This window comes from Chiloscyllium plagiosum, chromosome 3 (genome assembly GCF_004010195.1).
Source record: "Chiloscyllium plagiosum isolate BGI_BamShark_2017 chromosome 3, ASM401019v2, whole genome shotgun sequence".
In the NCBI taxonomy this organism is placed as follows: domain Eukaryota; kingdom Metazoa; phylum Chordata; class Chondrichthyes; order Orectolobiformes; family Hemiscylliidae; genus Chiloscyllium; species Chiloscyllium plagiosum.
The window spans coordinates 44903275-44929340 of record NC_057712.1 but is presented as its reverse complement, the minus strand read 5'-3'; the positions used below and the strand labels follow the sequence as shown (position 1 = coordinate 44929340).

The 26066-nt window shown below is 40.1% G+C and overlaps 1 protein-coding gene across 8 annotated transcripts in view; it reads right to left on the bottom strand.

Annotated features, from left to right (window-relative positions):
* The window catches only part of phf3 (PHD finger protein 3), a 167377-nt gene that overhangs the window by 133132 nt on the left and 8179 nt on the right, over positions 1-26066 (bottom strand). For 3 of the 8 annotated variants that reach the window (XM_043681546.1, XM_043681520.1, XM_043681565.1), the window contains exon 2: positions 8656-8768. The exons of 3 other annotated variants lie outside the window; for them this stretch is intronic. The gene's annotated coding sequence lies outside the window, so the exon portion shown is untranslated. Of the gene's footprint in view, positions 1-8655; positions 8769-14687; positions 14862-26066 lie in introns of those variants that run through there. 2 more of the 8 variants (XM_043681528.1, XM_043681575.1) reach the window with 2 other exon arrangements.

Here is a 26066-nt window from a genome sequence, read left to right as displayed (position 1 = left end):
AGCCAGTTGGCTTTGTTACATTCAACAGCAGAGCAGGAGCAGATGCAGCAAAGAATGCTGTATACATGCTCAGATGTGCTGAGATCCTCCATCTGAAGCATCTCCTAAAGGATGGAAGTCTCGTCAACTTTTAAGTATTTAACTGCTCTTATCCAAGAATTCAGATTTCTCAGAGGAGTGATGCACAAGGACAGACTGAATTTTGTTTTCAGGTTGGACTTTACTGAAGGAGATTTGGGAGAACTGGCTCATTTCCACTCGACTTGGAGGGGATGGAGTGGTCACTAAGGACTGTGGATTTAAGAACTTTACGGGCGATTTTTTTTCCATGTGGGAGGATTCTTCAAATTCTACTTCCTGTAACTGATTAGTATTTTTTGTTGTTATAATCATTGTATGTTGTGTGTCAATAACTTGCTTAAATACTGGGTGTCAGAGTCTTATGAAAGCTGGTAGTGCCATCTAGGTGGTTATCATGTAATGATAGAGGAGGGAATGAGTATGTGTATAGGGAATGAGAATGTGTATAGGGTATAAGCAGGCAGGGAAAGAGTTAAGTTGAGTTTTGTGAAACAAGAGATTCAGCTAAGCATGACTTAGATTAGATAAGATCTTGCAGTTAACAATGGGGTGTTGGAGGTAAGGGTAATGGGTTAACAAGGTGGAAAAACATTCATTATGTAAAGCCATTCAACAATATTGGAAGCATTCAGTATGCAAGGTCAGCTAACAAGGGGAAAGGTATCCACTGTATGAATCCAGTTAATAAGGTTAAGAACATTCAATGTGTAACAGTAAAAGGCTTGGTCTCTACTACTGATATTCGTTGATTGTAATGGTCACCCAATTAATATACATGTTGCCTTATCTGGATGCTTCTCCCTGTCAAAAGACTATATTGTTCATTGAGAAACTGCTGTTCCAGAGAAGACCGTGAATTCATGTCTCTGTGCACATGGGTGATCGTTCCCTCTCCCTCCAGGGCCTGGAATAAAGATGAAGGACGTAAAGCTGCTGTGCCTTTGAGCCTTTTGCTTGGACTGAGGGGGGAAACGGGATGACAATATTGGCGGGAAACGGGACAACAAGCTGGGACTCCACTTTCAAGGAATAATGAACCTAACCTGCACTCCAAGATCTCTTTCGTCAGCAATACTCCCAGCTGAGACTAAGAGGTCAGTTTTCATAGCACAATCAAAAGTATGAGATTTAGAATAAAGGACAGGAGAAAGTTCTTCAGAGTTGAAGTTGTTCAAGTAGTAAACATTAATATCCAAGATTAAACTGACAGGTGAATGAAAGAAAATGGGGAGAAGGGAGCAAAGAGTAAATGTGATTTGGACTGTTCCCTTGTGAAGGGTCAACAACCATGTTGTCTGGTTGGTCCAAATAGAAATTATCTGGAAACTAGTTAAGGAAAAAATGTTAGATTTTTTTGACACCATTTACAGAATTAAAAAAAACTGTACAATAAATACCAATTTCCTATTTTCATTCACTACCCATCTCGAAACTGCTATCAGACACACATTTAACCAAGACAATGCCAATGCATTGGTTTCACAATGAAGAATCAAGAACTTGTCGAAGATATAATTTCTCCCCTAAAGGCTTTGCTCACTTGTCTGCAGTTGCACGTTCATGCTTTCAGGCTTTACAGGACAACAGAGCCTAAGAAATGAAGTGTAGAATGAAACTAATAGACCTTTATTCCAAACAACAGCACCCAGAAATCAAAACAGATATACTTGCTCAAAGGCTGGCCACTACGCTTAACTTGTATTCATTCTCTAAGCAACCTAAATTAAAGAACACATGCCCTCCAAGCATTATGAACAGATAGAAAAATAAAGTCAGACTTACAAATAAAAGAAAAACATTATTCATTATATTTTCTAGCTTCACAAGAAGAGATCCTTTCAAGTTGGAACTGGCAGTTTTAAAAGTTGAATTGAATGTCACTGGCTAGGCCCACATTTATTACACATCCCTATTAACCCTCAAGGAGGTAGTGTTGAGCCACCTTCTTGAACTGCTGCTATCCATTTGTGCAGGTACACCTAGACCATTGTTCGGTGAATTCCAGGATTTTGATCCATCAGCAGTAATGGAATGACAATATAGTTTCAAAACAAGATGACATGTGGCTTGCTGGTGTAATTAGAATAGGTAGTGTTCCCTTGCATCTCAAGACTTTGCCCTTCTATATGGTATAAGTCATAGGTTGGAAGCTATTGAAGGAGACTTGGTCATGTGCTATAGTGCATTTGGTATGTGATGCATACCACAGTTGAGAGAGTCAGGGATGGAGGAAGTAAATGCTGTTAGAACTGCACTCATTCAATCAAACGGTGGGTTTTCCATTACTCTTCTGACTTACGCTTCGTAGATAGGCTTTGGAAAATCAGATAGTGAGTTACTTGCCTCAGAATTCCCAACCCCGTGACCTGCTTTTCTCACCACACATGTCTATGGCTGGTCCAGTTAAGCGTTTGGCCAATGATAATCTCCAGGATGTTGAGAATGGAAGATTCAGTGATAATAACATCACTGAGGGTAAAGATAAAATGATTAGCATTGTACTGCACTAATGTCACCATCCACTTATCAGCTCAAGTGTGGATGTTGTTGCTCATGGACAGAGACCATTTCTGTATCAAAGGAGTCAAAAATGGTACTGAACACTGTGCAATCATCACCAAACATATCCATTTCTGAACTTATGATCCAAGTGAAAACCGTTCTGATGAGGAGAGTACTTTGAGGAACTCCTGCAGTAATGTCCAATGGCTGAGATGATTGACCTCCAAAAACACAACCTTCTTCCATTATGGTAGGTATAATTCCAATTAGTGGATATTGTTTCCTTAATTCTCAATAACCACAGCTGCTCAATCCCAGACTGTCAAATACTGCCTTCATGATGAGGGGAGTCACCTCTCAAGTTCAGCTCTTTTGTCCATTTTTGACCAAGGCTGCAATGTGGCCAGGAACAGAGTAGCTCTGGCAGAGCTCAAACTGGGTACACAGCAAGCATGATATTGCTGTGTAGTAACTGTATGATGACATTGTCAACATCTTACATCACTTTGCTACTGACCAATGAGTACATTGATATCACTGTAATTACTCAGGTTCTAATTATCCTGCTTTTTGGTAAACAGGGCATACCTGGACAATTCACCACACTGTCAAGACAGATGCCAGCGTTAATCAAAGATTGCCCATCAGTTGGTATTGCTACTAACCAGCTTAAAAGTGCAAGAATGGGGAGACAATTGCATCTGTATAACATGATGAATTCTTGAGAAGGGACACAGTCCATACATTAAAGCTCAGAGTCATAACTAATAAACTCCAGGAGAAAGTAGGAAAACATTGATAACTAATGCTGGAGACATCCTGTTCAGCAAAATATGCACTCTTGCATTTGAGAAATGAAAATGAATCATTCAAGCTGTAGTGATTGGAACCAGATGGATTTCACTGACTATGTGACCTTGGTCAATCAGGAAAGCCTTGGGTGGCTACAGCCAGTGTACTGTGCAGTAATAAATAAAGGGTGACTTGATGACGGGAACTGGCCTCAGTGTGATTATTTCAGTGGCGACGGGTGAAATAGGATGTGCCTGAAGAACATTCACTTGCAACCATTATCTTGAAGCTGGGGTAAGCATTTCTGGCATCATGCCTCTATTTGGAAAGCTCGACTTATTTTGACCCTGCTGTCAAAGATCGGGCCCAGGCAAAAAGCAACAAGTAATCTTTCTGAATGCGTGGACTTGCAGTGGTCTCTGTTGTAAAGGGGCTTAACTTTCCCTGAGGCACCAGACACTAAGATTTTCCATGCGTTGATGGAGATGGTTAACGAATATCACCTCTAATCCTGAGATGCTATCGGTTTTATTTGGCTGTTAGAGAACCAGGAAATCAATATGAGGACTTTTGATGAGGATTAGCTGAGGCATGTGATTGTGGGTTAATCCTGAATGAGATGCTAAGACACTGTTTGGTATGTGCGATTAATGATGTAACCATGCAGAAGCACCTACTAGCTGAAGCCCAACTGGACTTCAAACAAGCACTGCAACTAGCTTTGTCATCAGAAAATGCAGGAAGTGAAGCATGTGAACCACAGGGCAGCCCAATGCAAGTGGACACCCTCACCTGTCCAACTGAGTTTGTGGAACACCACTTGACTGTAAGCAATCACAGAGCCTCACGTAGGGTATGAGCAGAGGAACCCTAGGCCAACCCACAGCAGAACCCCACAATAAAGCTGAGCCTCAGCCAGATGACTAAACAGTTCTTCAGGATCTGGGCCAACAAGCCACTGTAGATGCTACTGGCATGGGGACTCAAGACATCAAAGGAGTCCAACAAGGCCTGACTTGATTAAGAAAACTCACAGGCCAGTACCCAGGAAAGTGCAGACCCTGGAAAATCTCCCTACATGTGGGTTGGAACAAGTTGCTTAGTCACACGCAAATTGGCATCAATTTAAAATTAATATCTGGTTAAATGGTCACCCAATTTGCATGGTGGTCTATACCAGCGCAGCTGTATCTGTGGTTGCAAAATCTGTCTTTAACAAGATTGGGTCAGGACTCCAACCTTTAAGCTTGTGCAAGACCTCAGTCAGACTGAGAACATAAACTGGGGAACCACTTACAAATTAAGGGTACGACTTCAGTTCCAGTCTCCTATAAGAAGCAATTGGTGCAATTGCCACTGATGGTAATGAAAGGCTCAGGCCCAAGCTTATTGAGGTGGAATTGGTTGAGAAAGATCCAACTCGATTGGCTCAACGTTTTTTGATTGGAAAATGGCTGCCTCGGTGAAGCCCTAGTGAAATATCAAGGAGGTTTTCAAGGGCAGCTTGGGCACATCAAAGGGGCCAAAGCCATTTTACACGTTGACCAGGACACAATCCCGAGATTTTTAAGGCTCATCTGGTGCTACTTGCCTTGCAGGCGCAAGTAGAGACAGAAAATCAGAAGCCTGGAGAGCGAAGGAATCATCAAACCAGTGCAGTTTGTAGAATGGGCAGTACTGGTTGTACCAATTGTGAAGCCTTACAGCTCAGCTCACCTTTGTGGGGATTTTTAGCAAACGGTAAGCTGCCTCTTGCAGCTGGATAAATACCTGATCCCTCGCATAGCGGACTTGTACGCAAAGTTGGCAGAGGAGGAGGAGGGCTGTCCTTTATGAAGCTGCATGTGAGCCATGCCTAGCTGCAATTGCAACTGAGTGAGGAGTCCCAGAGGTACCCTACAATTATTACCCAGAAGGGTTTATATCAATACACAAGGCTGCCATATGGGGTATCATCAGCCTGCACTCTTTTCCAGCTGACTATGGAGAACATTTTATGAGGGCTACCCCAGGTGGCCATTTATCCAGATGTCATGTTAACAACAGGGAAGACTAATAAAGAGCACTTGGAGAACTTGGACATAGTGCTTAAATGTTTCTTCCAGGTGGGCGTACATCTTAAATGGGGAAAAATGTGTGTCCCTGGTATCCCATGTGACCCACTTAGGTTACCATCGAAAAGACTAGAAGAGAAAGTGAGGGTGATCAAAGGATCCCTGCATGTCTGAACCAGAGCTTAAGTCTTTCCTTGAGTTAGTGAACTATTATGGAAAATTCACATGTAACCTAGCCTCCAGTGGCCCAAATGAGAGGATTGCCCGATATCATACACTTCCAGACTCTGTCTTATGCTGAATGCAAGTATGCCCAGAGAGAGAAGGAAGGTTTAGTTGCCAGCTTTGGTGTAAGGAAATACCTTCAGGTACGAGAATTTGTCATTGTAACAGACCACAAATCCCTGCTAGAGCTACTGTCCATAGCTTCCAAAAGAATTCAGTGTTGGGCCATTATTCTCAGCACATATAAGTTAGAACACCATCCAGGAAGCCAAGTGGCTAACGCAGATGTCTTAAGCCGCCTCCCACTGGCAGATACTCCACCCGTGGTGCATACCCTGGAAAAGTCAATTTTAGTTTTAAACTTTCTGGACACCCTTTCAGTCACCACAGATAATATCCAACTGTGCACATAAAGATCCTGTCCTAGCAAAACTGAAACAGCTGGTGGTAATCAGGGAAACAGAAGGGTTGTTGCAACCACATTGAAACCTTTGTGGACCCAGCAAGACCAGATCACTGTAGAGGACGGCACATTACTGTGGTGAGGACTGAGTCTGAGCTGGCTGGCCGCAGCCAGGGTGATTGTCCAGAGTAAAGATTGCTGTCAGATACTGGCCAAACTCCACCAGGGCCATCCAGGGGTTTCCAAGATGAAGATGCTGGCAAGATGCTATGCCTGTTGGCCAGGGTTGGATGCCAACATAGCTGCAATGATTGGGCAGTGCCCAGAGTGCTAACAAGGACAAAAGCTGCCACCAACAACACCCTGACTTTCATGGGAAAGACTAGGTAAACCCTGGACTCAGTTGCATGTCGACTATGTCGGTCCTTTCATAGGCTCGATGTTCCTGGTCATTGTGGATGCCCATTCAAAGTGGTTGGACGTGCATAAAGCCGTTCAGCAAACTCAGATGATAACTGAGAAGCTGCGAGCATCGTTCGCGATATAAGTACTCCCGAAAATACTGGTCACGGACAATGGGACATCACTTGTCAGCACGGAATTCAAATATTTCCTAAAGTCCAATGGACAGCTCCATATGGTCCATTGTTCAATAATCTAGCAGAAAGCGTGATTCAAACATTGATGGCAGGCTTAAAGAAGCAGCCTACAGCATCAATTGCTACCAAACTGTTCCAGTTCAATTTGTAGGACTACCTCACACACACAACACAGATAGCTTCAGCAGAGTTGCTAATGGGATCCAGGTGGAGTCCAGACCTGATGGAGGGGTGGGTGAAATGACACCAGGAATGCTAATGTTGGCCAAATTGTCTCTCTAAGCAAGAGAGAGAATTTAATTCGGGGACAAATTTTAGTGCCAGAATTATGGAAATGATCCTCTATGGGTACAAGGCAGGTTGACATAAGGTAAGGTCCCATGACTTACAAGTTCAGGTAGGTGATACAGTCCTGAACAAACACGTTGATCACTTGAAAGTTGTAACCTCGCAAACTGGGCAAGAGCAAAACATACCTGGACCCTCAGAACAGGAGGCCTGTCAGAAACCGCATGTGTGTCCTCCTCCATTTAGTATCAAGGTAGCTTCAGAGTCTGAAATGGACACAGCCTTGATACCATTACCACTGGAAGAGAAGGACTAAATTCTCCTGAGATGTTCTAGCCACAAGGGGTGGGTGATGGTCCCGTGTACGCCACCCATATCTGATGTGAGTCAGAGGAACTGGACCTGGGGTGAAAACATCGCAACAGAAACTACAAGCAAAAAACGAGGCCAATATCCCAACCTGTTGGGGAGAGGGAAATGTTGTGATTGGAACCGGGTGGTCCTCATTGACAATGAGGTTCTTAATTTGGTATTGTTAAACTGGGCCAATCAGGAAAGCCTTGGCTAACCAATATAACTCAGAGATAGCACTATCGCATAGTGTGGGGGGAAAAAAAGTGAATCTAATATAAAAATATAACACAGAGATGCCTTCCCTTGAATCTAATGGTTAGGATTCAGCATCATCACCGTGGCACGGGTTCACTTCCCTGTGAGGAGACATATATTTGGGATTTGAGGTTTGTCCTCATTTTCCTGAAAACTGGTTGAACGGTGGGGTTTGGGGTCTGGTTTTGCTGCTCCTCTCCCTTGTAAATTGCTGTTTCTCTGTATACAACTGTTAGTGTTAATTGTTTTGTAAGCCGTATTGTTTAATAAAATTTTAAAAACTCAATAGAATCTTTTCGGTTGCGGACAGACTCCGAGTTAGCTGGCCGCAGCCAATGTAATGTGTACTAGATAATAAAGGGAACCATCCTCTGTGTGGTTATTTCACAAGCTAACAATGCTGAAATCAATGCAGCAAAACCATGAACAGAAATCAATCCTGAGTTTGGAAATGCTCTGTGATTGCATACCCCACTACCAAGAATAGCATTAACAGAAGGATATTTCAAATGACCAAACTAGTGACGGCTTTGATTTGCACTAATTATGTTCTTGACATGTTCAGAAGGAGGATGCTGGACCTGAAATGTTAATTCTGCTTCTCTCCACAGATGCTTCCAGACCTGCTGAGTTTCTCTAGTAATTTGTGTTTTGTGCTTCAGATCTCCAGCATCCGCAGTTCTTTGTCTCATAATAATGTAGTCTGCTTGTCAGAGCTAATTCTCTGGAATAAGTCTCTTCAATAAAGAAATCGTCCAAGTTGGGAACTACCTGAGACTGAGAAGGACATATTCAAACAATCTCAACAGCAAATATTTTCTGTTCTAACAAAACTCAATGGCATCTCAAATCGAAGACAGACTTTCCTAACAGCCAAAGTGCCAACAGAAAGGTAGGGATAAAGTAGGAGTTAAGGTTACAGCACCAGACATCACAAGAGATTTTTCTACACAATGACTTAAGACATCTTGTCAATGCAGAGAGCAAAGAATCAAGAAGAGGAACATTATCCCAAGAATGAACATTAAATATAGGCATCTTAACCACTGGATCTCAACAGTTTTGCATACAAGTTCAGTACTAATTGATTGGTTATTCTGACCTCAACACTTGTCGGTTCAACACTAGTTGAGTTCAGCTCTGCGTGAAGGTTCAACAATGGTTGAGTTCAGCTTTGCATGAAGGTTCAACACTGGTTGAGTTCAGCTATCTTTTCTGAAACAAGAGGAACAAAATAAACAACCTTTTTTTCAAAACAAAAGTAAATCTTCAAAAGGGAAATGTAGGGGAAAGTAGTTAAAACATCTTGTTGTTTTACATTATGAAGAAAAAAACAGAACTAATTACACTTAAGGGAGGAAAGAAGCCCTGAAGTATATACAGCACAATTCTCAATGGAAATGGAAAACTAAATTTACACAATATAGTGCCAATGTAGCATGGCATACATGTGTATAGCACTGGCTCATTTGCAATGGATTATTTCTGTAACAGCACTATTTTAAATTCTTTCTCAGAAGGCAATCAGATCTTATTCAACTGCAGTCAATCATCAGTGAGAGAATCTTCTCATTCCAGATTAAAGCAAAAATGTCACAAATTCTAATTCTAGTTAAATTACTTTTCCGATTCTATGCATCATGCAAAACAAGCTGTAGTACACTTTTAAGGGTGGACTCCTAGAGCAGCTGTCAGGCAGATTTGAAGTTTTCTGGACAGCTCCTCACCAAAAGGGCAGAGTGATTGTGACTCTACGTCCGAGCCAGAAGGCCTGGGTTCAGATCTCACCTGTTCCAGAAGTGTGTGATAGCACCTTTGAACAGATTAATTTGATCAACAAGTGGCCCAGCAAGTGGAATGCTGGAATGTGCTCAAAAACATCACATTGTTTCTTTTTTTAAACAGAGTACTCGTTTAAGAGATATCTTGCTTTTGTTTTAACTCTAAAACAATCACTTTCTTTGAAAACATTCTTAGACCATAGTCACTATCATCGTGTGAACCTTTAGCCTTTAAACATTTGTTATGCATTACTCAAAAAATGCCATGCAATCCTAATATTAAAATAGATGTTTTATTCCACTTGGTTCATTTTTTTTATATCCCCTAGGGATTCATTTTCTAACACATATTAAAGACAGTACAATGGTAGCAGAGGACAGTTGCAAAATATCAAAGTGCTAAAACTATGATGTTTCTTCTCTGTTCTCATCCTAGTAATTTAAAATCAAATTCTCTTGAAGCTTTACTTAGCTTTCTGGGTTATTAATGTTGCACAATATTTTAAATTGAAGGAACTGACTACCCTAAAATTAAGCAGCTATTCAATGAGATAAGCTATACCAGAGACATCTCTAAAAAATTTGGTCATAGATCAGCCATTTTCCCATCAAATAAACTGGGTTGAGATGCCAAATAGTCTACTCTTGTTTCAATGCTGGCATCATTTATGTAGAGTTGGCTGATCACAACGGAGAAACATTACTGCTTTTCACAACAATTTCAGGAATTATAAGTTCTTTAGAATTGATTTAGAACTAGATTCTTTAACCTGGTCCCATCCCAAAATAACAAAATGGATGACTGTCTCAAGGATCCCAAAAAAAAACATGCTGGTGCTGAATATAAACTCATATTTCAATATACTCCAAATAAACAAGGTGAAGAACTAAAATAATCCAGAGGACAAAGTTGAGCAAGTGTTAAATCAGCAACTAACCAGTCCAATTCTCATCCAAAAATATTATTTATAAAATGTTACATGGGACAATGGACAGAGAAGTCGCAGATTGTGCTTAATTTAGATAAATGCAATGTGTTGCATTTTGCTAACAGAAACCAGGGCAGAACAACAGTTAATCGTAGGGCCCTGGACAGTGTTTTTTAACAGAAGGACCTAGGGATGCAAGTTCATAATTCCTTGAAAGTGGCGTCGCAGGTAGACAGGGTGGTAAATGCAGCGTTTGGCACTCTTGCTATCATTGGTCACAGCATTGAGTATAGGAGTTGGGACATCATGTTGCGGCTGTACAAGACAACGGTGAAGCCACTTTTAGAATACTGCGTACAATACGCATTGCCCTACTACAGCAGGGATGTCGTTAAACTAGAAAGGGCTAAACAGAAAAAGCTACAAGGGCATTATTGACACTGAAGGCTATGAGTTAGGAGGAGAGGCCAGGATTGGCTGGGCCTCTTTGCCCCCAGAGCATCAGAGCCTGAGGGGCATAACTAAAGTGAATAGCCAAGGTCTTTTTCGCAAGGGTAGGGGGTCCAAAATTAGAGGGCACAGGTTTAGGATGAAAGGGAAAAAGTTTAAAAGGGACCTGAGGGACAACTTATTCACAGAGTAGTGCATGCATGGAATGAGCTGCCAGAGGAAGTGATTGAGGAGGGCACTATCACGACATTTAAACAGGTACATGAACACTTCAGTTTAGGATTCCTGGTCGGCATGGATGAGTTGGAATGAAGGGTCTGTTGTGTGCTGCATGACTCTATGACTAATTAATTTGATCTGCAATACTGACTTCTAATACCCCACTTGATCTTCATCTTGCTAAATAAAACTTAACATGAATGACTACAATGCTGCATTAAATATATGAGACAACACCACTCTACAAAATGAGGTTTGATTCCAAATTTTTAGCCATGGCCATGTGAGAAATAGAGAGTCAATAACAACAGCTTCTACATTAGGTACAACTAATAGTTTACTCATATTTGGTTTATAGATCCACGTTCCAACTCACCATTCTTGCATATTATCCTTAATTTATTAAGGAACATAAGAATGTAAGGTCAAAAAGTTGAAACTCCCAAGATAACAGATCCAGATATGGCAGCCCAAACTTGGTACAATTGCAAGCATTTGAACAATAAAAGCCAACATGCGAAACATATGCACACTGTTGAGAATCTATTTATTGCCAGGAACTATAATTGCAGAGGAGTAAATAAAATTATAACCATGAAAGCTAAACATTTCCTGAACACAGCCAATAGGACTCTGCTGCTCGCATTATCAAACTTATTTAAGTATTTGCTCGCATAACAAAACATCATAACCCTATGTGTTTATTTGAAGACCCTGGACTAAATCACCTCAGTCAAATTTCAAATTAAATACAATTGCTTCTGATCAGAGGCTGCTCAATAACAATGATGATGATCTCCACTAATCAACCTTAATAATATTTGTCCCTGCACAAACCCTTTTTTTTTTGGTTCATCAACATGTTAATCACAGAACATACTAGCATCAAAAAGGAACAGACTGAATTGTACTTTAAAAAAAAAGTGCTTAGGTTTTAATCAGTGGAAAAACTTTACTGTGCTTTTATCTTTCTTTAATGTTTAATATTCATAATATACAATCTCAATTGTGTATTTCTTTGCAGAAAATCCACAAACTATTTTGCCCCTCTCTCTTTTTGGTGATGGATCAATCACTGCAAAACATATGAATTAAGAACAAGAACAAGCCATTAAACCCGTTGAACTGCTCCACTATTCAATAAGATCGTGGCTGATCAAATTACATCTTATTAGTAATCTTTCACCCTTGCTTATCAAACTTTTATCTATCTCTAATAATATTAAGTTAAAAATCACACAACACCAGGTTATAGTCCAACAGGTTTAATTGGAAGCACACTAGCTTTCGGAGCGCCGCTCCTTCATCAGGCAATTTTTAACTTTGTACACCCCAGTCCAACACCGGCATCTCGAAATCATAATAATATTCAGACTGTTCCTACCACCTATAGAGGTAAAGTTCCAAAAACCCTCAAAGAAAATTAAATTCTCATTTGCCTTAAAATGAAGACAAACTATTTCCATTGGAGATTCGAGCATAATCTAAAATTTAGAGCTAGATTATTCAGGAGAGATGTTACAAAGTAGTTCTCCATAAAAAGTGGTAGACATCTGGAATTCTCTCCTACAAATGTCAGATGATGCTAGATCAGCTGTTAGTTTTAAATCTGGAAAAATAAATTTTTATTAAGCAAAGATATTAAGGAATATGCCTTGCACTGACATCAGATAGCACCAGTAAATCAAATGCCGTATCTATTGACACCTCACACAGAAATCTATGCATTGCTTAATTTCACACACATGCCTTTAAACGATTTGGCTCTACATGGTACAGCTGTGAACAGATTGGTACACTACAAGTGACACGAATTATCCGCAAACACTAGTTTGGAGTAATTGCAGGAATCAAACAAAAACAGGCTTTGATATAAGCTGCAACTAAGGCTTAAGGTCTATCCATCTTTAACTCTTTTCACTGCAAACACAAAATTGTCTCAACCAGTTCTTTTGAAATCACTTCAGACTGACAATATTAGTATTTTGCAAAATTGCAGCAATGCCAGTGGGGAGGGGTGCCAAGAGTCTGGCCAGTGAACTATTCCAGTTGGCAGGGTGGTGAGATGTCAGCTAACAAATTGCACTCTTTATTTGAATGGATGAAACATTCCCAACAAAAACAGATGAATAAATAGCACAGAATATCACAGCGATAACATACTGACTTTCCATTTGCAAATTCCATTCATCTGATTTTAATATCTGGAAGCTCAGACCTCTATGGACTAAAATGGATTTAAAGATAAAAAGTGGCCTCAACAATCAAGCTGACTGTACAGATGAGTTTGTGAAACTACATAGAATGAAGAAAATTGCCTAAACTGAAATTAACATTTTTGAATCAAAAGACAATACAAACTAGCCAGGTGTGAAGAAACCCTGATCTGCTACTATTATTTATAACTGTTTGATAAGCTTTACATATTGAAGACAAAAACAATATACAATTATAAAATTTGGAACAAAAGAACTCAGATATTGAAATAAACAAACCAGCTGTATTTCAAGGAGCCACTTTTGGCAGAGTAAGGACGTCGATTTGAAGCTAAATGACCTGAAGAATGCATCCACTCTGCTCATCAGGTGGAAAAACAGAACTAATTGTAAAGAAACAACAGAACAGAGAGAGCTCAAAGAACAACTGAAATATTTCTGACTGTTGAAAACAGAAGACATCAATGAAACAACAGTGTCTCAGATTAAAACAAGATTAAAACAATTTCTAAGGATTTTAAACTGTATCCTCCTTATCACTTATGTTTGAACTAGGACTTAAATCGGCTTCCTTTTTAAAACACCCTTAGTTGTCTACACACATTAAATGCTTTTTAGCACACAGCTATACCACATTTCAATTAAAACGCAGTACTAATTCAAATTAAGCAAACAATTTCAAGACTTTGTCAAGTGAAAGATAGAGATAGGTTACTTTCTAACTCCAAGGAAAGTGATAACACACTATATAAAGATACATCACCTATACAGGAATACACTTTAAAACAAAATAAATTAATTAAAACTTCAAACTTCTTTTAGTCCTGGTGAGAAGTTTTAACCTGAGAGCATGGTTATTTAATCCTCACCAGGAGCAAAATTCATAGGTACAACTGAGTTTGGAATGGGTGGATTTTTCTCAGTTTTGCTTTAATCAACAGATCACCTCCAAAAGCGAGATGGACTGTTTCTATGCTGTACATCTCTATGACTCAGTAAGTGAGACAGCGAGAACACGAGAGACAGTGAGAAGAATGGAAGGCAGAGAAAGAGAAAAGGAAAAGAAAACAGAGAGACGTTGTGCAAGGTACTACCTGGAATTGTGGTGAAGGCAGGTTCAATTGAGGCATTCAAGAGCACACTGTTTAAGCAGTTATGCAATGTGCAGGGTTCCAAAGAAAAAGGCATGAATTTGGCACAAAGTGAAAATGCTAAGCCAGTAAAGTTACCAAATGCCCTCTTTCTGCACCTCGACAATTCTGCGATTCTGAGAGGGAGTTTACAGGAAGCTATAGATAAATAGAATAAGGAAAGCAGAGAGAAAAAGAGAGAAAAGGTAGGGATAGAGAGCAAAAGAAAGGTTGGATAAGAGAAAGGGAAGGAACACAAAAGGAAAGAAATATAGCTACTGAAATACAGTTCTTTTCCATATTCCCAAGTCTAACATCATCTTCATTCCAAGATGGATAACTTTGATGTCCAATATATACAATTTTTCATACAAGAGTAAAATAAAGTAGGAATTTCATGATTCTTAACTGAGTTGACTGTTTCCAATGTCTAGATAAAATCATTAGGTTCAGTTCAGACAATTTTGTTCACTCCACATTGGAATCTTGAATTTGTCAATCAATGGTCAGATGATTGCTGCAGCCAGTTTTAGATCCATTTATCTTCCTCGTTAAAACCATTGTGGATCAGCACACTTGGACACTAAAATCAGATGATCAAAGTTGAAATTGATAGTTCATATTTAAGCACTATGGTGATAACATGCAAGTGACAATACGTCTTCATAAGTTTCTCAGGGTTAGATAATTATAAAATTGCACTTTCAAGAAAATCTTATAATTGGCTCCTTATTATTTCTGGTGAAGGAGTTAGCCGCATCTTAATTGGAATGGTATAGCTTTGTGCTAAAAAGAACACAAATCCTTGTTGTGGCCAACCAAAATGATTGACCAGAGGGAAGCTGATTCACTTTTCTTCATTTGATGATAACAGAAATTTAATCTAATTGTCATTACTGAGACACAGGTACAGCTTGACCAAGGTAAGAATTTAAATATTCCTGGAGGAAAAATGTAAAAGGAGAGCAAAAGCTCTGATAATGAAGAATGGGATAAAAGCAAAGTTAAAGGATTTTAACCCTGAAAATCAAGTTGTAGAACAAATACCTGTCATGATAAGAAACATTGTGTAGAAAATAATTCCAAGAGTCATTTATAAGCCAGTTTCAGTAAAACAAAATCAGAGAAAGGAAAGGTACATGTAATCAGGGAAAGGGAGTGATCACAGACTGAGCAAACCAAATTTACAGTAAAATTGCAAGGACGAGTTTGTGGAATACATTAAGGATAATTTTCTGCATTAAATAGTCAAGGAACAAGCTATTTTCACTCAAGTATTTTGAAATGAGACAGGGTCAATTAATTACTTTGTTAAAGAAAAGTCTCAGAAAAAGAGTAACAACATAATAGAATTTCCTATTTAGCTTCAGAATGACTATGTAAAGGCCAAAGCTGGGATCTTAAATCTGAACAAATAAAAACAGTACATTGCTCAGACTGTTGAGCTGGGTGAGGGAGACGGTGAAATTAAAATGGTACAAAAGCAAATGGTAAATGTTTAAAAAATATAGAATTTGTCATAAATTTAATAAAAATAAATAAATGTAGTAAATACTTTCTTTTCAGAATTAAAACAAATTTCATAAGAGAAGCAATCAAACAATGGCTAACAAGGAGTCAAAGATAATATTAAGACTCAAGGAATGGTTTCTAATGTTGCTACAAGTAGTAAATCCAAGGACTGGAAGGATTATAGAATTCAAAAGGATTACCAAGAGAAAGTAAAATGTGCATATCCTAGCGAGACAAAACAGATTGCAAAGGTTCTTGTAAATATATAAAAAGCAAGAGATTAGCTAAAGCAATTTTGGCACACTGGAAATAGAGGCATGTCACCAAGTAGAAATAAAAATTCTCAAATAGAGGGGAGCACAAGCTACCGAGAAGGAAGTTAAAGAAATGTTTAGGAGAGAAAATACTCAAAAAAAAAAGGAGATAGAAGACTAACAAGTCATATGAGCATACACCACAGGATTTGAAAACGAGCTGCTATAGACATAGCAGGTGCATGAGTTTTGGGCACCTCAAATTCTTGAGAATATGCTAGCCTGCATAGATTTGAAACTAGCTCGCATAACTTGCTGCTCAAGAAAGAAGGGACAGAGAAAACTGGAAGCAGTAGACCAGTTAGACTGACATCAGTAGGGAAAATGTTGGACTATCTAATCAGGGATGCAGTGATAAGACCCTAAGAAAATTGTACGGTTGGGCAGAAACAATACAGATTTATTAAAGGGGAACAGGGTGGATAGAATTAGCGTTTTTGAAGTCTCAAAACAACAGTTCAATAAGAGACCACACAACAGGTTGTTGTGCATTTTTAGATCACGGTCTGCAGTTTGGCTAACAGACAGAAAACAAAGTAGGAGCAAACAGGTTACATTCCGCTTAATGAGCTGTAAATCATGAGATACACATCTGGATTCCTTTATCTGAAAACTTTGGGGTGTAACATAATGTTGAGTATATAAAACATTTCAGATGCAACCTAATGCTGAGTAGTGTGAAGTTATCAAGGTTAGTAGAAAAAATAGGAAAGTAGAATACTATTTTTAAGTTGAGACTAAAATAATTTGGAATTCAGAAGGACTTAGATGATCCTTTTACATAAGTGACAGGAAATTAATACACAAACAAAGCAAAAAAGTAAGACAGCAAACAGCATGTTAGCTTTACAGTAGTGGCTGGAAGACAAGGATAAAGAAAGATAATTACATACAGTTTTGGTGAAATAATAACTAGAGTACTATCATCACCAGCAATCGCTCATTAACGAGTATGATTTTTGACCAAGGAAATTCATAAAGATCATGGATTCTGTGGATTCTCGTATGGCTGATGTACCAGATCCTATAGCCACATGTCTGACCATAAACTTGGCAGTGTTTCTGTGAAGTGGAGGTGATCCTTGGCCTTGAGATCTTTGGAATTTCTCTTTCTTGGTTCCTCTTCCGTACTGACTCTTGCAGATGGATGTTCTCAAAGAAGTGTGGACGTTTATACAGGAGTTCATCCAAATCAGTTTCTTCTGAACCAGGGTCTCCCACGCACTGACATGTATGTTGCATTTCTTGAGAGAAACCTTTAATCAATCTTTGAACTGCTTTCTTTGTCCTCTCCTTTGAGTGCCTTCCTCGAGCTGAGCAAAGGGGATTGCTTCAGCAGTCAGAACACAGGCATCCTAAGCATATGGTGTTGATTTCTGATTATCATGGCCTCAACACTGGTGCTATTAGTTTCTTCAGGGACCCTGACATTAATATCCCGGTCTTCCTAACTGACGCAGAGAATCTCTCTCAAACATCATTAATAGTAATTCTCAATGATCTTGAGGTATAGTCCAAGTTTCAGAACAAGTACAAGAGACAGAAGGATGACTGCCTTTATACACAAGCATCTTAGTAACAGCACAGATGTCAAAGAGACATACAGCACAGAAACAGAACCTTTGGTCCAACCTATCCATGCTGACCATATATTCTACATTAATCCAATCCCATTTGCCAGCATTTGGCCCATATTCCTCCAAAGCTTTCCTATTCATCTACCCATCCAGATGGCTATTAAATGTTGTAATTGTACCACCTCCATCACTTCCTCTGGCAGTTCATTCCATACACGCACCACCCTCTGCATGAAAAAGATGCCCCTTATGTCACTTTTATATCTTTCCCCTCTCACCTTAAAACTACACCCTCCAGTTTTGGACTCCCCTATCCTGGGGAAAAGACCTTGACTATTCACCCTATCAATGCCCCTCATGATTTTATAAACTTCCATAAAAGTAACCCCTTATTCTCTGACGCTCCAGGGAAAACAGCCCCAGCCTGTTCAGCCTCTCCCATAGCTCAAACTCTTCAGCCCTGGCAACATCCTTGTAAATCTTTTCTGAACCCTTTCAGGTTTTACAACATCTTTCCTAAAGCCAGGAGACCAGAATTGAATGCAGTATTCCAAAAGTGGCCTAACCAATACCCTGTACAGCTGCAACGTGACCTTCCAACTCCTATACTCAATGCACTGACTAATAAAGGCAAGCGCATCAAATGCCTTTATCACTAATCACATACATGTGATTCCACTTTCAAGGAACTATGAACCTGCATTCCAAGTTCTTTTTGTTAGGCAATATGCCCCAGGATCTTAGCATTAAGTGTAGAAGTCCTGCCCTGATTTTCCCTTCCAAAATGAAACACCTCATGTTTATCTAATTAAACTCCATCTGCCACTATTCAGCCCATTTGCCCATCTGATCAACGTCCCATTGTACACTCAAATAACCTTACACATTGTCCACTACACTAATAACCATACTAACTAACTTACTAACCATACATCCAATGATCACATTCAAATCATTTATATAATAGACAAAAAGCAGTGGACTCAACAACGATCCTTGCAGCACATCATTGGTCACAGGCCTCCAGTCTGGAAAAACAACCCTCCTCAAATACTCTGATTCAAAGGTAAAAGGCAATTTTGCAACCAAATGGCTAGTACTCCCTGTATTCCATGTGATCTAACCTTGCTAGCCAGTCTATCATGCGGAACCTTGTCAAAGGCCTTGTCAATGTCCACGGCCATGCCTTCAATGTTCTTCTCCTTCCTATCGGAAAGGTTGTTGTGAAGCTTGAAAGAGTTCAGAAACAATTTACAAGGATGTTGCCAGAGTTGAAGGATTTGAGCTATAGGAAGAGGCTGAACAGGCTGAGGCTGTTTTCTCTGGTGCGTCAGAGGCTGAGGGGTGACCTTATAGAGGTTTACAAAATCATGAGGGGCATGGATAGGATAAATAGACTGAGTCTTTTCCCTGGGGACGGTGAGTCCAGAACTGGAGGGCATAGGTTTAGGGTGAGAGGGGAAAGATAGAAAAGAGACCTAAGGGGCAATGTTTTCACACAGAACGTGGTACGTGCATGGAATGAGCTGCCAGAGGAAGTGGTGGAGGCTGGTACAATTTCAACATTTAAAAGGCATTTGGTTGGGTATATGAATAGGAAGGGTTTGGAGGGCGGGGTGCTGGCAGGTGGGACTAAATTGGGCTGGGATATCTGGGTCGGCATGGACGGGTTGGACTGAACAGTCTTCTTCCATGCTGTACATCTCTATGACTCTATAACTCAATCAAGTTAGTGAGATATGACTTCCCACACACAAAGCCATGTGAACTATCCCTAATCAGTCTATGCCTTTCCAAATACATGTAAATCCAGTCCCTCAGAACCTCCTTCTACAACTTACACACCACAGATGTTGGGGTCACTGGTCTATAGTTCCCTGGCTTTTCCTTTCCACGTTTCTTAAATAATCATGATCAAAGACTTTGACAAGACCTCGAAATGCCCTTAGGCCTCCGAAAGTGGCCCTTACACATTGACTGAGACATTGGACATTTGCAATGTCAGCCTTAGATGAGAGGTATTTTCCCAGGCAAGGAAAATATTCCATGTTTGGGAGGATTTCTCTACTGATCTTAATGGAGGGATGGATTGGAATTTGACCTGAGATGGGATGGAATAGAACAGATTGGTAAAAAGCAGTCTTGAAGTTAAGGCTAGGACCAGTTCTTCGACACGCTTCCAAAAGCATGAAGCAAGGCAGAGATGACATTGTCTTCCGGATAGTGAAATTCTACAACTGAGGTTAGTATGGCTATTCTCTTGATTTGAACTGTTTGAATTTGAAGAAAAGAGTAGAGCCAGCCAACGACACATTGGTGCTCAAACTCTAACGATTGTCATATTATTGTCAGTTACAATCATCACCAAGTTCTTCTTGTGGAGGAGATGGAGGACATTGATGACAAGGCTGTTGACAAGGTCTTCCACAGCACTTTCCAATTTACTGAGTCAAAGTCTTGGTCAGATCAGTGAAGACCACGTAGACTTGTTGGTGGTGTTCCTGGCATTTCTCTTGGAATTCATGCCCATTCTCTTGAATGTCCATTGTTTCACAGTTTACACCAAAGATACACTGGCTTTCAAGTTGGATTTCCTCAGGCAATGAGAGAAAGTGCCTAAGCCAGGTGACGGGAGAGCAGGGAAATTCCTTGGTAGTTCCCAGTCCTCTCTGTCTCATTTCTTGAAGACGGTGGTGCAGACAGCACCCCAGCGATCAGAGATTTCTTTATCCCAGATTTTCAGGAATAGTTATGAAAAGTAAGCTCTGTTACCCAAAGTTTGAAAATCTCTGCTGGAATCCCATTTGCTCTTGCAGCTTTTCCATTCTTCACGTGCAACTCTGCCACATTAGGTGGGAATTAAAGATCATCTTTGATGGGGAGTTTGTGGACCAATGGGGGGGGGGGGGAATTTCTTTAAACCCACCCTCAATGATTATACCACTGTTTAAGAGATTCTTTGAAGTACTCGCTCCATTAGAAGCTGACGTTTTCTTTGTCTCTCAAAACGTGTTCCATCCTTACTCCGCACCAATTTGAGACCAAAGATGCTGGGTTAGTAAATTTGCTTGATCGCACTGAAGAAACCCTGGGTTTTGTGTTCGTCAGCAGCTCCATAGCTTTCTCAATCTATTATCAGTTCTTGATTTCACTTATTCTTCTTTATAACTGCCTTTGCTGTTTGAGTTCTCCTCTTTGCCTCGCTGGCAATGCTGTCTTCTTCTTCTTAATGAGGTCTTGGATGATGTGGTCATTCTCAGTTAAACATCATACAACACCAGGTTATAGTCCAACAGGTTTATTCGGAAGCACTAGCTTTCGGAGCGCTGCTCCTTCATCATTTGGTTGAAGTAGCAATGCTCCGAAAGCTAGTGCTTCCGAATAAACTTGTAAGACTATAACCTGGTGTTGGATGATTTTTAACTTTGTCCACCCCAGTCCAACACCGGCTCCTCCACAATTTGGTGATTCTCATCAAACCAGTCTTAGTGTTTCCTGACCTTGTAGTCAAAAGTTTTTACATAACATGGGATGATAGCTCCCTTCAGCTGTTGAAGAATTGTTCTAGTTTACATTTGTCTGGTTCCTCCCTTCCTAGGTAACACGATGGGAAGCCCTGCCCAGGAGCTGAAATGCTTGACAGTATCGCTCTCAGGATCAACAAAATTGTCAAGCCCCTACACCATATTCAAGTGGCAATCCACGGAAAGGAATACCATGTACAGTTTATGTCCCCTATATCCAAAATAATATTTCAATAATATTATTTCATGGAATGTGAATGTTAATGACACAGCCAGCATTTATTACTTATACTTAAGTATCCTAGAGAATCTGGAACAACCCAACTTTCCTGAACAGCCCAATCTACCTCATGTGGGTCCACCAGACTATGGTGTGCAATGGTCAATTTCAAAGTTGGTGGCAACATAAATCTTGAGAATTGTAAGCTGCCACAGGACAATGTAGAATTTTAAAAAGACATTGACACATTGGAATAGACAGATAGATGGAAGATGAAGGGTATGTAGGTGCAGAGATACTTGGGCATAGATACACGCAAGTTAAAGGTAGCAGGACAAATATAGTGTTAATAAGATATACAGCATTCTTGGTTTCACAAATAGGATGAATAAAGAACAGAGCTATGATAAACTTTATAGAAGGCAGTGGTTAAACCTCAGTTGAAACACTGCATATAGTTCTGGGAATCATACTATAAGAATGATATGAACGCATTGGAGAGAGCACAAAGTAAGTTTCCAAGAATGGTTGCAGGAATGTGAAAAGATGGGAGAAGTTGGGACAATTTTCCTTAGTGAGGAGACGTGACAGAAGGTTTCAAAATTATGAAGGGTTTAGCCAGAGTGGATACAGAAAAAACTGATTATAAATGGGTCAGAATCAAAGGGCATAGTTTTATGGTATTTTGCATTAAAAGCAAATGCAGGGCTGAAAAAAAACCTTTTTTGCAATGTAGATACAATCTGGAATACAATGCCTGGAAATGCAGTGGGGACAGTTTCAACTGAGTAATTCAAGAGAGCCTTAGGTGATTTTTTTTTTAACAGAAATAACATGTTTGAGAAAAGGCATCAAGTTAAAATACTTGAGAGCTAATGCAGACCCAATAGACCAAATGGCATTCTTCTGTGCTGCAACAATCCTGTACTTCACCAAAGTTATTTTTAGGAAGGAAGCTCCAGAATTTTGACACAACATTGAAGAAACAACAATATAGTGCCAAGTCAGGACAGTGCACAACTTAGAGGAACTCTCAGATGGAGATGTTCTTATGCATCTGTTATGTTTATCCTTCGAGGTGTCTAGGTCATGGATTTAGAAAGTGCCTTCAAAGGAGTCTTTGGAAATTGCTGCAGTGCATCTTGTCGATGGCAGACATTGCTCCCATTGTGCATCAGTGAAGAAAGTGAACGTTTATGTAGTGGACAGGATGCCAGCCATGCACCAAAGTTGTTTTGCCTATCGATTGATCCCAGAGATGAAAGGAATGCCTTAGGAGTGGATTAGTTTATGCACCACAGAGTTTAAAAGCATCAAATAGTTTCAATGAAACACAGTTCATGGACTTGATAGGGTCGATGCTCAGATGTTATTTCGCAGAGTTTGGGAATCTAGAATTAGTGAGTCAAAATAGCAGATTATCTATATTGAACAAAATCAAGGGGGCATTTCACCACTCAAAAGAGTTGCACATCTTTATAATTCTCTACCCCAGGGGACGCACAGATGCTTTAGTCATTTCAGCACGTTTAAGTTAGAGGTCAACAGGTTTTTTTCATCCTACAGGAATTTAAGAGATATAGTGAAGGCTAAGTTCAGGTAGATCAACCACGATCTCATTAAATGGCCAGCTAACACTTAATTCTCATCTTTTTAATCTTGATTAATTCTTTCTGAGATGTGATGCCCAGACTAGTTGCACCTAAACACAGGCTAACTAGGGCGGCGTGTCAATGAAACTTCAAACCAGCTTGAGAGTATTCCAGCATTTCTGCAGCCTTTTTCAATGATTTTTGTGCTTCTATAGATATGGATTGGTTTTTATTCATTTATAATAGATCAGTGTTTAGTCAGACTGTAATTAATGAGAAAATGATATCTTATAAAAGGTCAGCTTGATGGATAAGGTAAAAAGTATTTGTCTTAATATAGACGATAGCATAGATTAATCTGGGGTCAAAGAAAGTACATCCCAAGTTTCTTTCAGCACTGAGATACAATTCTAAACGCACCTAATATTGCCACAAATAATGCCAAATGGAGAATTAAATCAAAACAACATTCTAAAAGATAAAGTATGTGGAATCCGTGAAAGGAAGATTTTTTTTTCTAAAAGGGGTAACAACTAGATATTTAATGTTACATCTGTGCGCATCTGCATACCATTTATTCCATCATTGTTTCCAGGAGTTGAACCATGAACCTCTAGTGGACTGGTCCACACACTACAGTGGATTACCATTGTCCTAATGCAATGCCAATACAGGGAAGGCAGATGAGCTTATAGCCTGAATCTGTACATGGGACTATGACGTTTTGGCCTTTACAAAGACTTGGTCGAGAGTGGAATGGAACCGGCTGCTCAATGTTCCAGCGATTTGATTTTTAGACAAGGCAGAGAGGAAGGGAAAAGAGATAGAGAAGTTGCATTACTAATCAGGGAGCATATCACATCTGCACTCAGAGGGCCCATTCACTGAGGCAAATGGGTACAGCTCATAAATAAGATGGGTGCAATCACTCTGATAGGATTATACTATAGGCCCATCAGCCAGCAGGACATTGAGGAACAAATATATAGGCAGATTATGGAAAGATAAAATAACAACAGGACGGGGGACCTTTAACTTCCCCAGTATTGACTGGGACTCCCTGGCAACAAGAGGCTTAGATGGGGCAGAATTTGGTAAGTGCACCCAAGAGGGTTTCTTTAAACACCCTACATGGATGGTCCAACTAGAGCAGCAGCCGTACTGGACCTTGTACTGTTTCATGAAACTGGCCAGGTGGCTGATCTTTCAGTGGGAGAGCATTTTGGAAACAACTCCTTTTGATCGCAACTCTTTAAGTATGAATAAGTCAGGACCTTGAAAGAAGATACTAAATTGGGGAGGTCAAATTATATCAGTATTAGGCAGAGGCTTGTAGTGTTAATTGGGAGGAGCTGTTATTGGGCAAGTCCACATTTAACATGTGGGAGTTGTTTAAAGACCTACTGATCAAGGTTCAGGACTCGCATATTCCAATAAGGAGGGAGGACAAAGATGGCAAGGTAAGGATCCCTTGGATAACATGGAGGTTGTGAATTTAGTCAAAAAGGAAAAAAAAGCAGATCTAAGGTTTTGGATGCTAAAAATTGATCAGGGTCCATGAGGAATATAAAGAAAGCAGAAAAGAACTCCAACAGGGAATTAGGAGAGCAAGAAGGGACCATGAAATGAACTTGGCAAGTAGGGTTCAGATTTCCAAGCATTCTATACATGCATTAAAAACAAGATGATAACTAGGGAGAAGGTAAGACCACTCCAGGATAAAGGAGAGAACTTGTGCTTGGAGGCAGAACACAGAGGCAAGGTCTGAAATAGAGTCAAACATATGTTCAGCACAGAAACACACCCTTCAGTTGAGCATGTCAATGCCGACCAGATATCCTCAACTAAACCAGTCCCATTTGCCAACACTTGGCCCTTATCCCTCTAAACTGATATTAGTACACCCATCCAGAAGCCTTTTAAATATTGTAATTGTACCAGCCTCCATCACTTCCTCTGACAGCTCATCCATGCAGCACCGTCTGCTTGAAAATGTGCCCCTTAGTTCCTTTAAAACCTTTCCCCTTTCACCCTAAACCTATGCCTGCTAGTTCTGGACTCCCCCACGTCAGGGAAAAGAATCTTGTCTTTTTACCCCATAAATGCCCCTCATGATTTTATAAACCTGCAGGGTCACCCCACAGCCTCTGAAGCTCCAGAAAACAGCCCCAATCTATTCAGCATCTTCCTACAGCTCAAATCCTCCAATTGTTGTAAATCTTTTCTGAACTCTTTCAAGTTTCACAAAATACTTCCAATAGGAGGGAGATCAGAACTGCACACAATATTGCAAAAGTATTCTTGTACAGCCACAACATTAAGAATATGTATAGGGTATATGAAGTAAGTCCTCAGTTTTGTGAAACGAGATTCAGCTGAGCATGACTCAGATCAGGTAAGAACTTGCAGTTAACAATGGGGTGCTGGAGGCAAGGGTAATGAGTTAACAAGGTGGAAAAACATTCATTAAGTAGAGCCATTTAACAAGATGAGGTAGCATTCAGTATGTAAGTTCAGTTAACAAGGTGAAATGTATTATGTGAAATCAGTCATTCGTTGTGTAACAGCAGATGGCTTATCCTTTACTGTTGATAATCATTAATTGTAACACAGTCACCTAATTAATATGTATGTTACCTTATCTGGATGCTCCTCCCTGTAAAATGACTATATAGTTCATTGAGAAACTACTGTTCGAGAGAAGACCATGAACTCCTGTCTTTGTGCACGTGGGCAATCGTTCTCTCTCCCTCCAGGGCCTGGAATAAAGATGAAGGAGGTAAAACTACACTGTTGTGGTTCTGTTCGCCAAGCTGGAAGTTTTTGTTGCAAACGTTTCGTCCCCTGGCTAGGCGACATCATCAGTGCTTGGGAGCCTCCTGCGAAGCGCTTCTTTGATGTTTCCTCCGCTGTTTATAGTGGCTTGTCCCTGCCGCTTCCGGTTGTCAGTTTCAGCCGTCCGCTGTAGTGGTTGGTATATTGGGTACCAAGCACTGATGATGTGGCCTAGCCAGGGGACGAAACGTTTGCAACAAAAACTTCCAGCTCG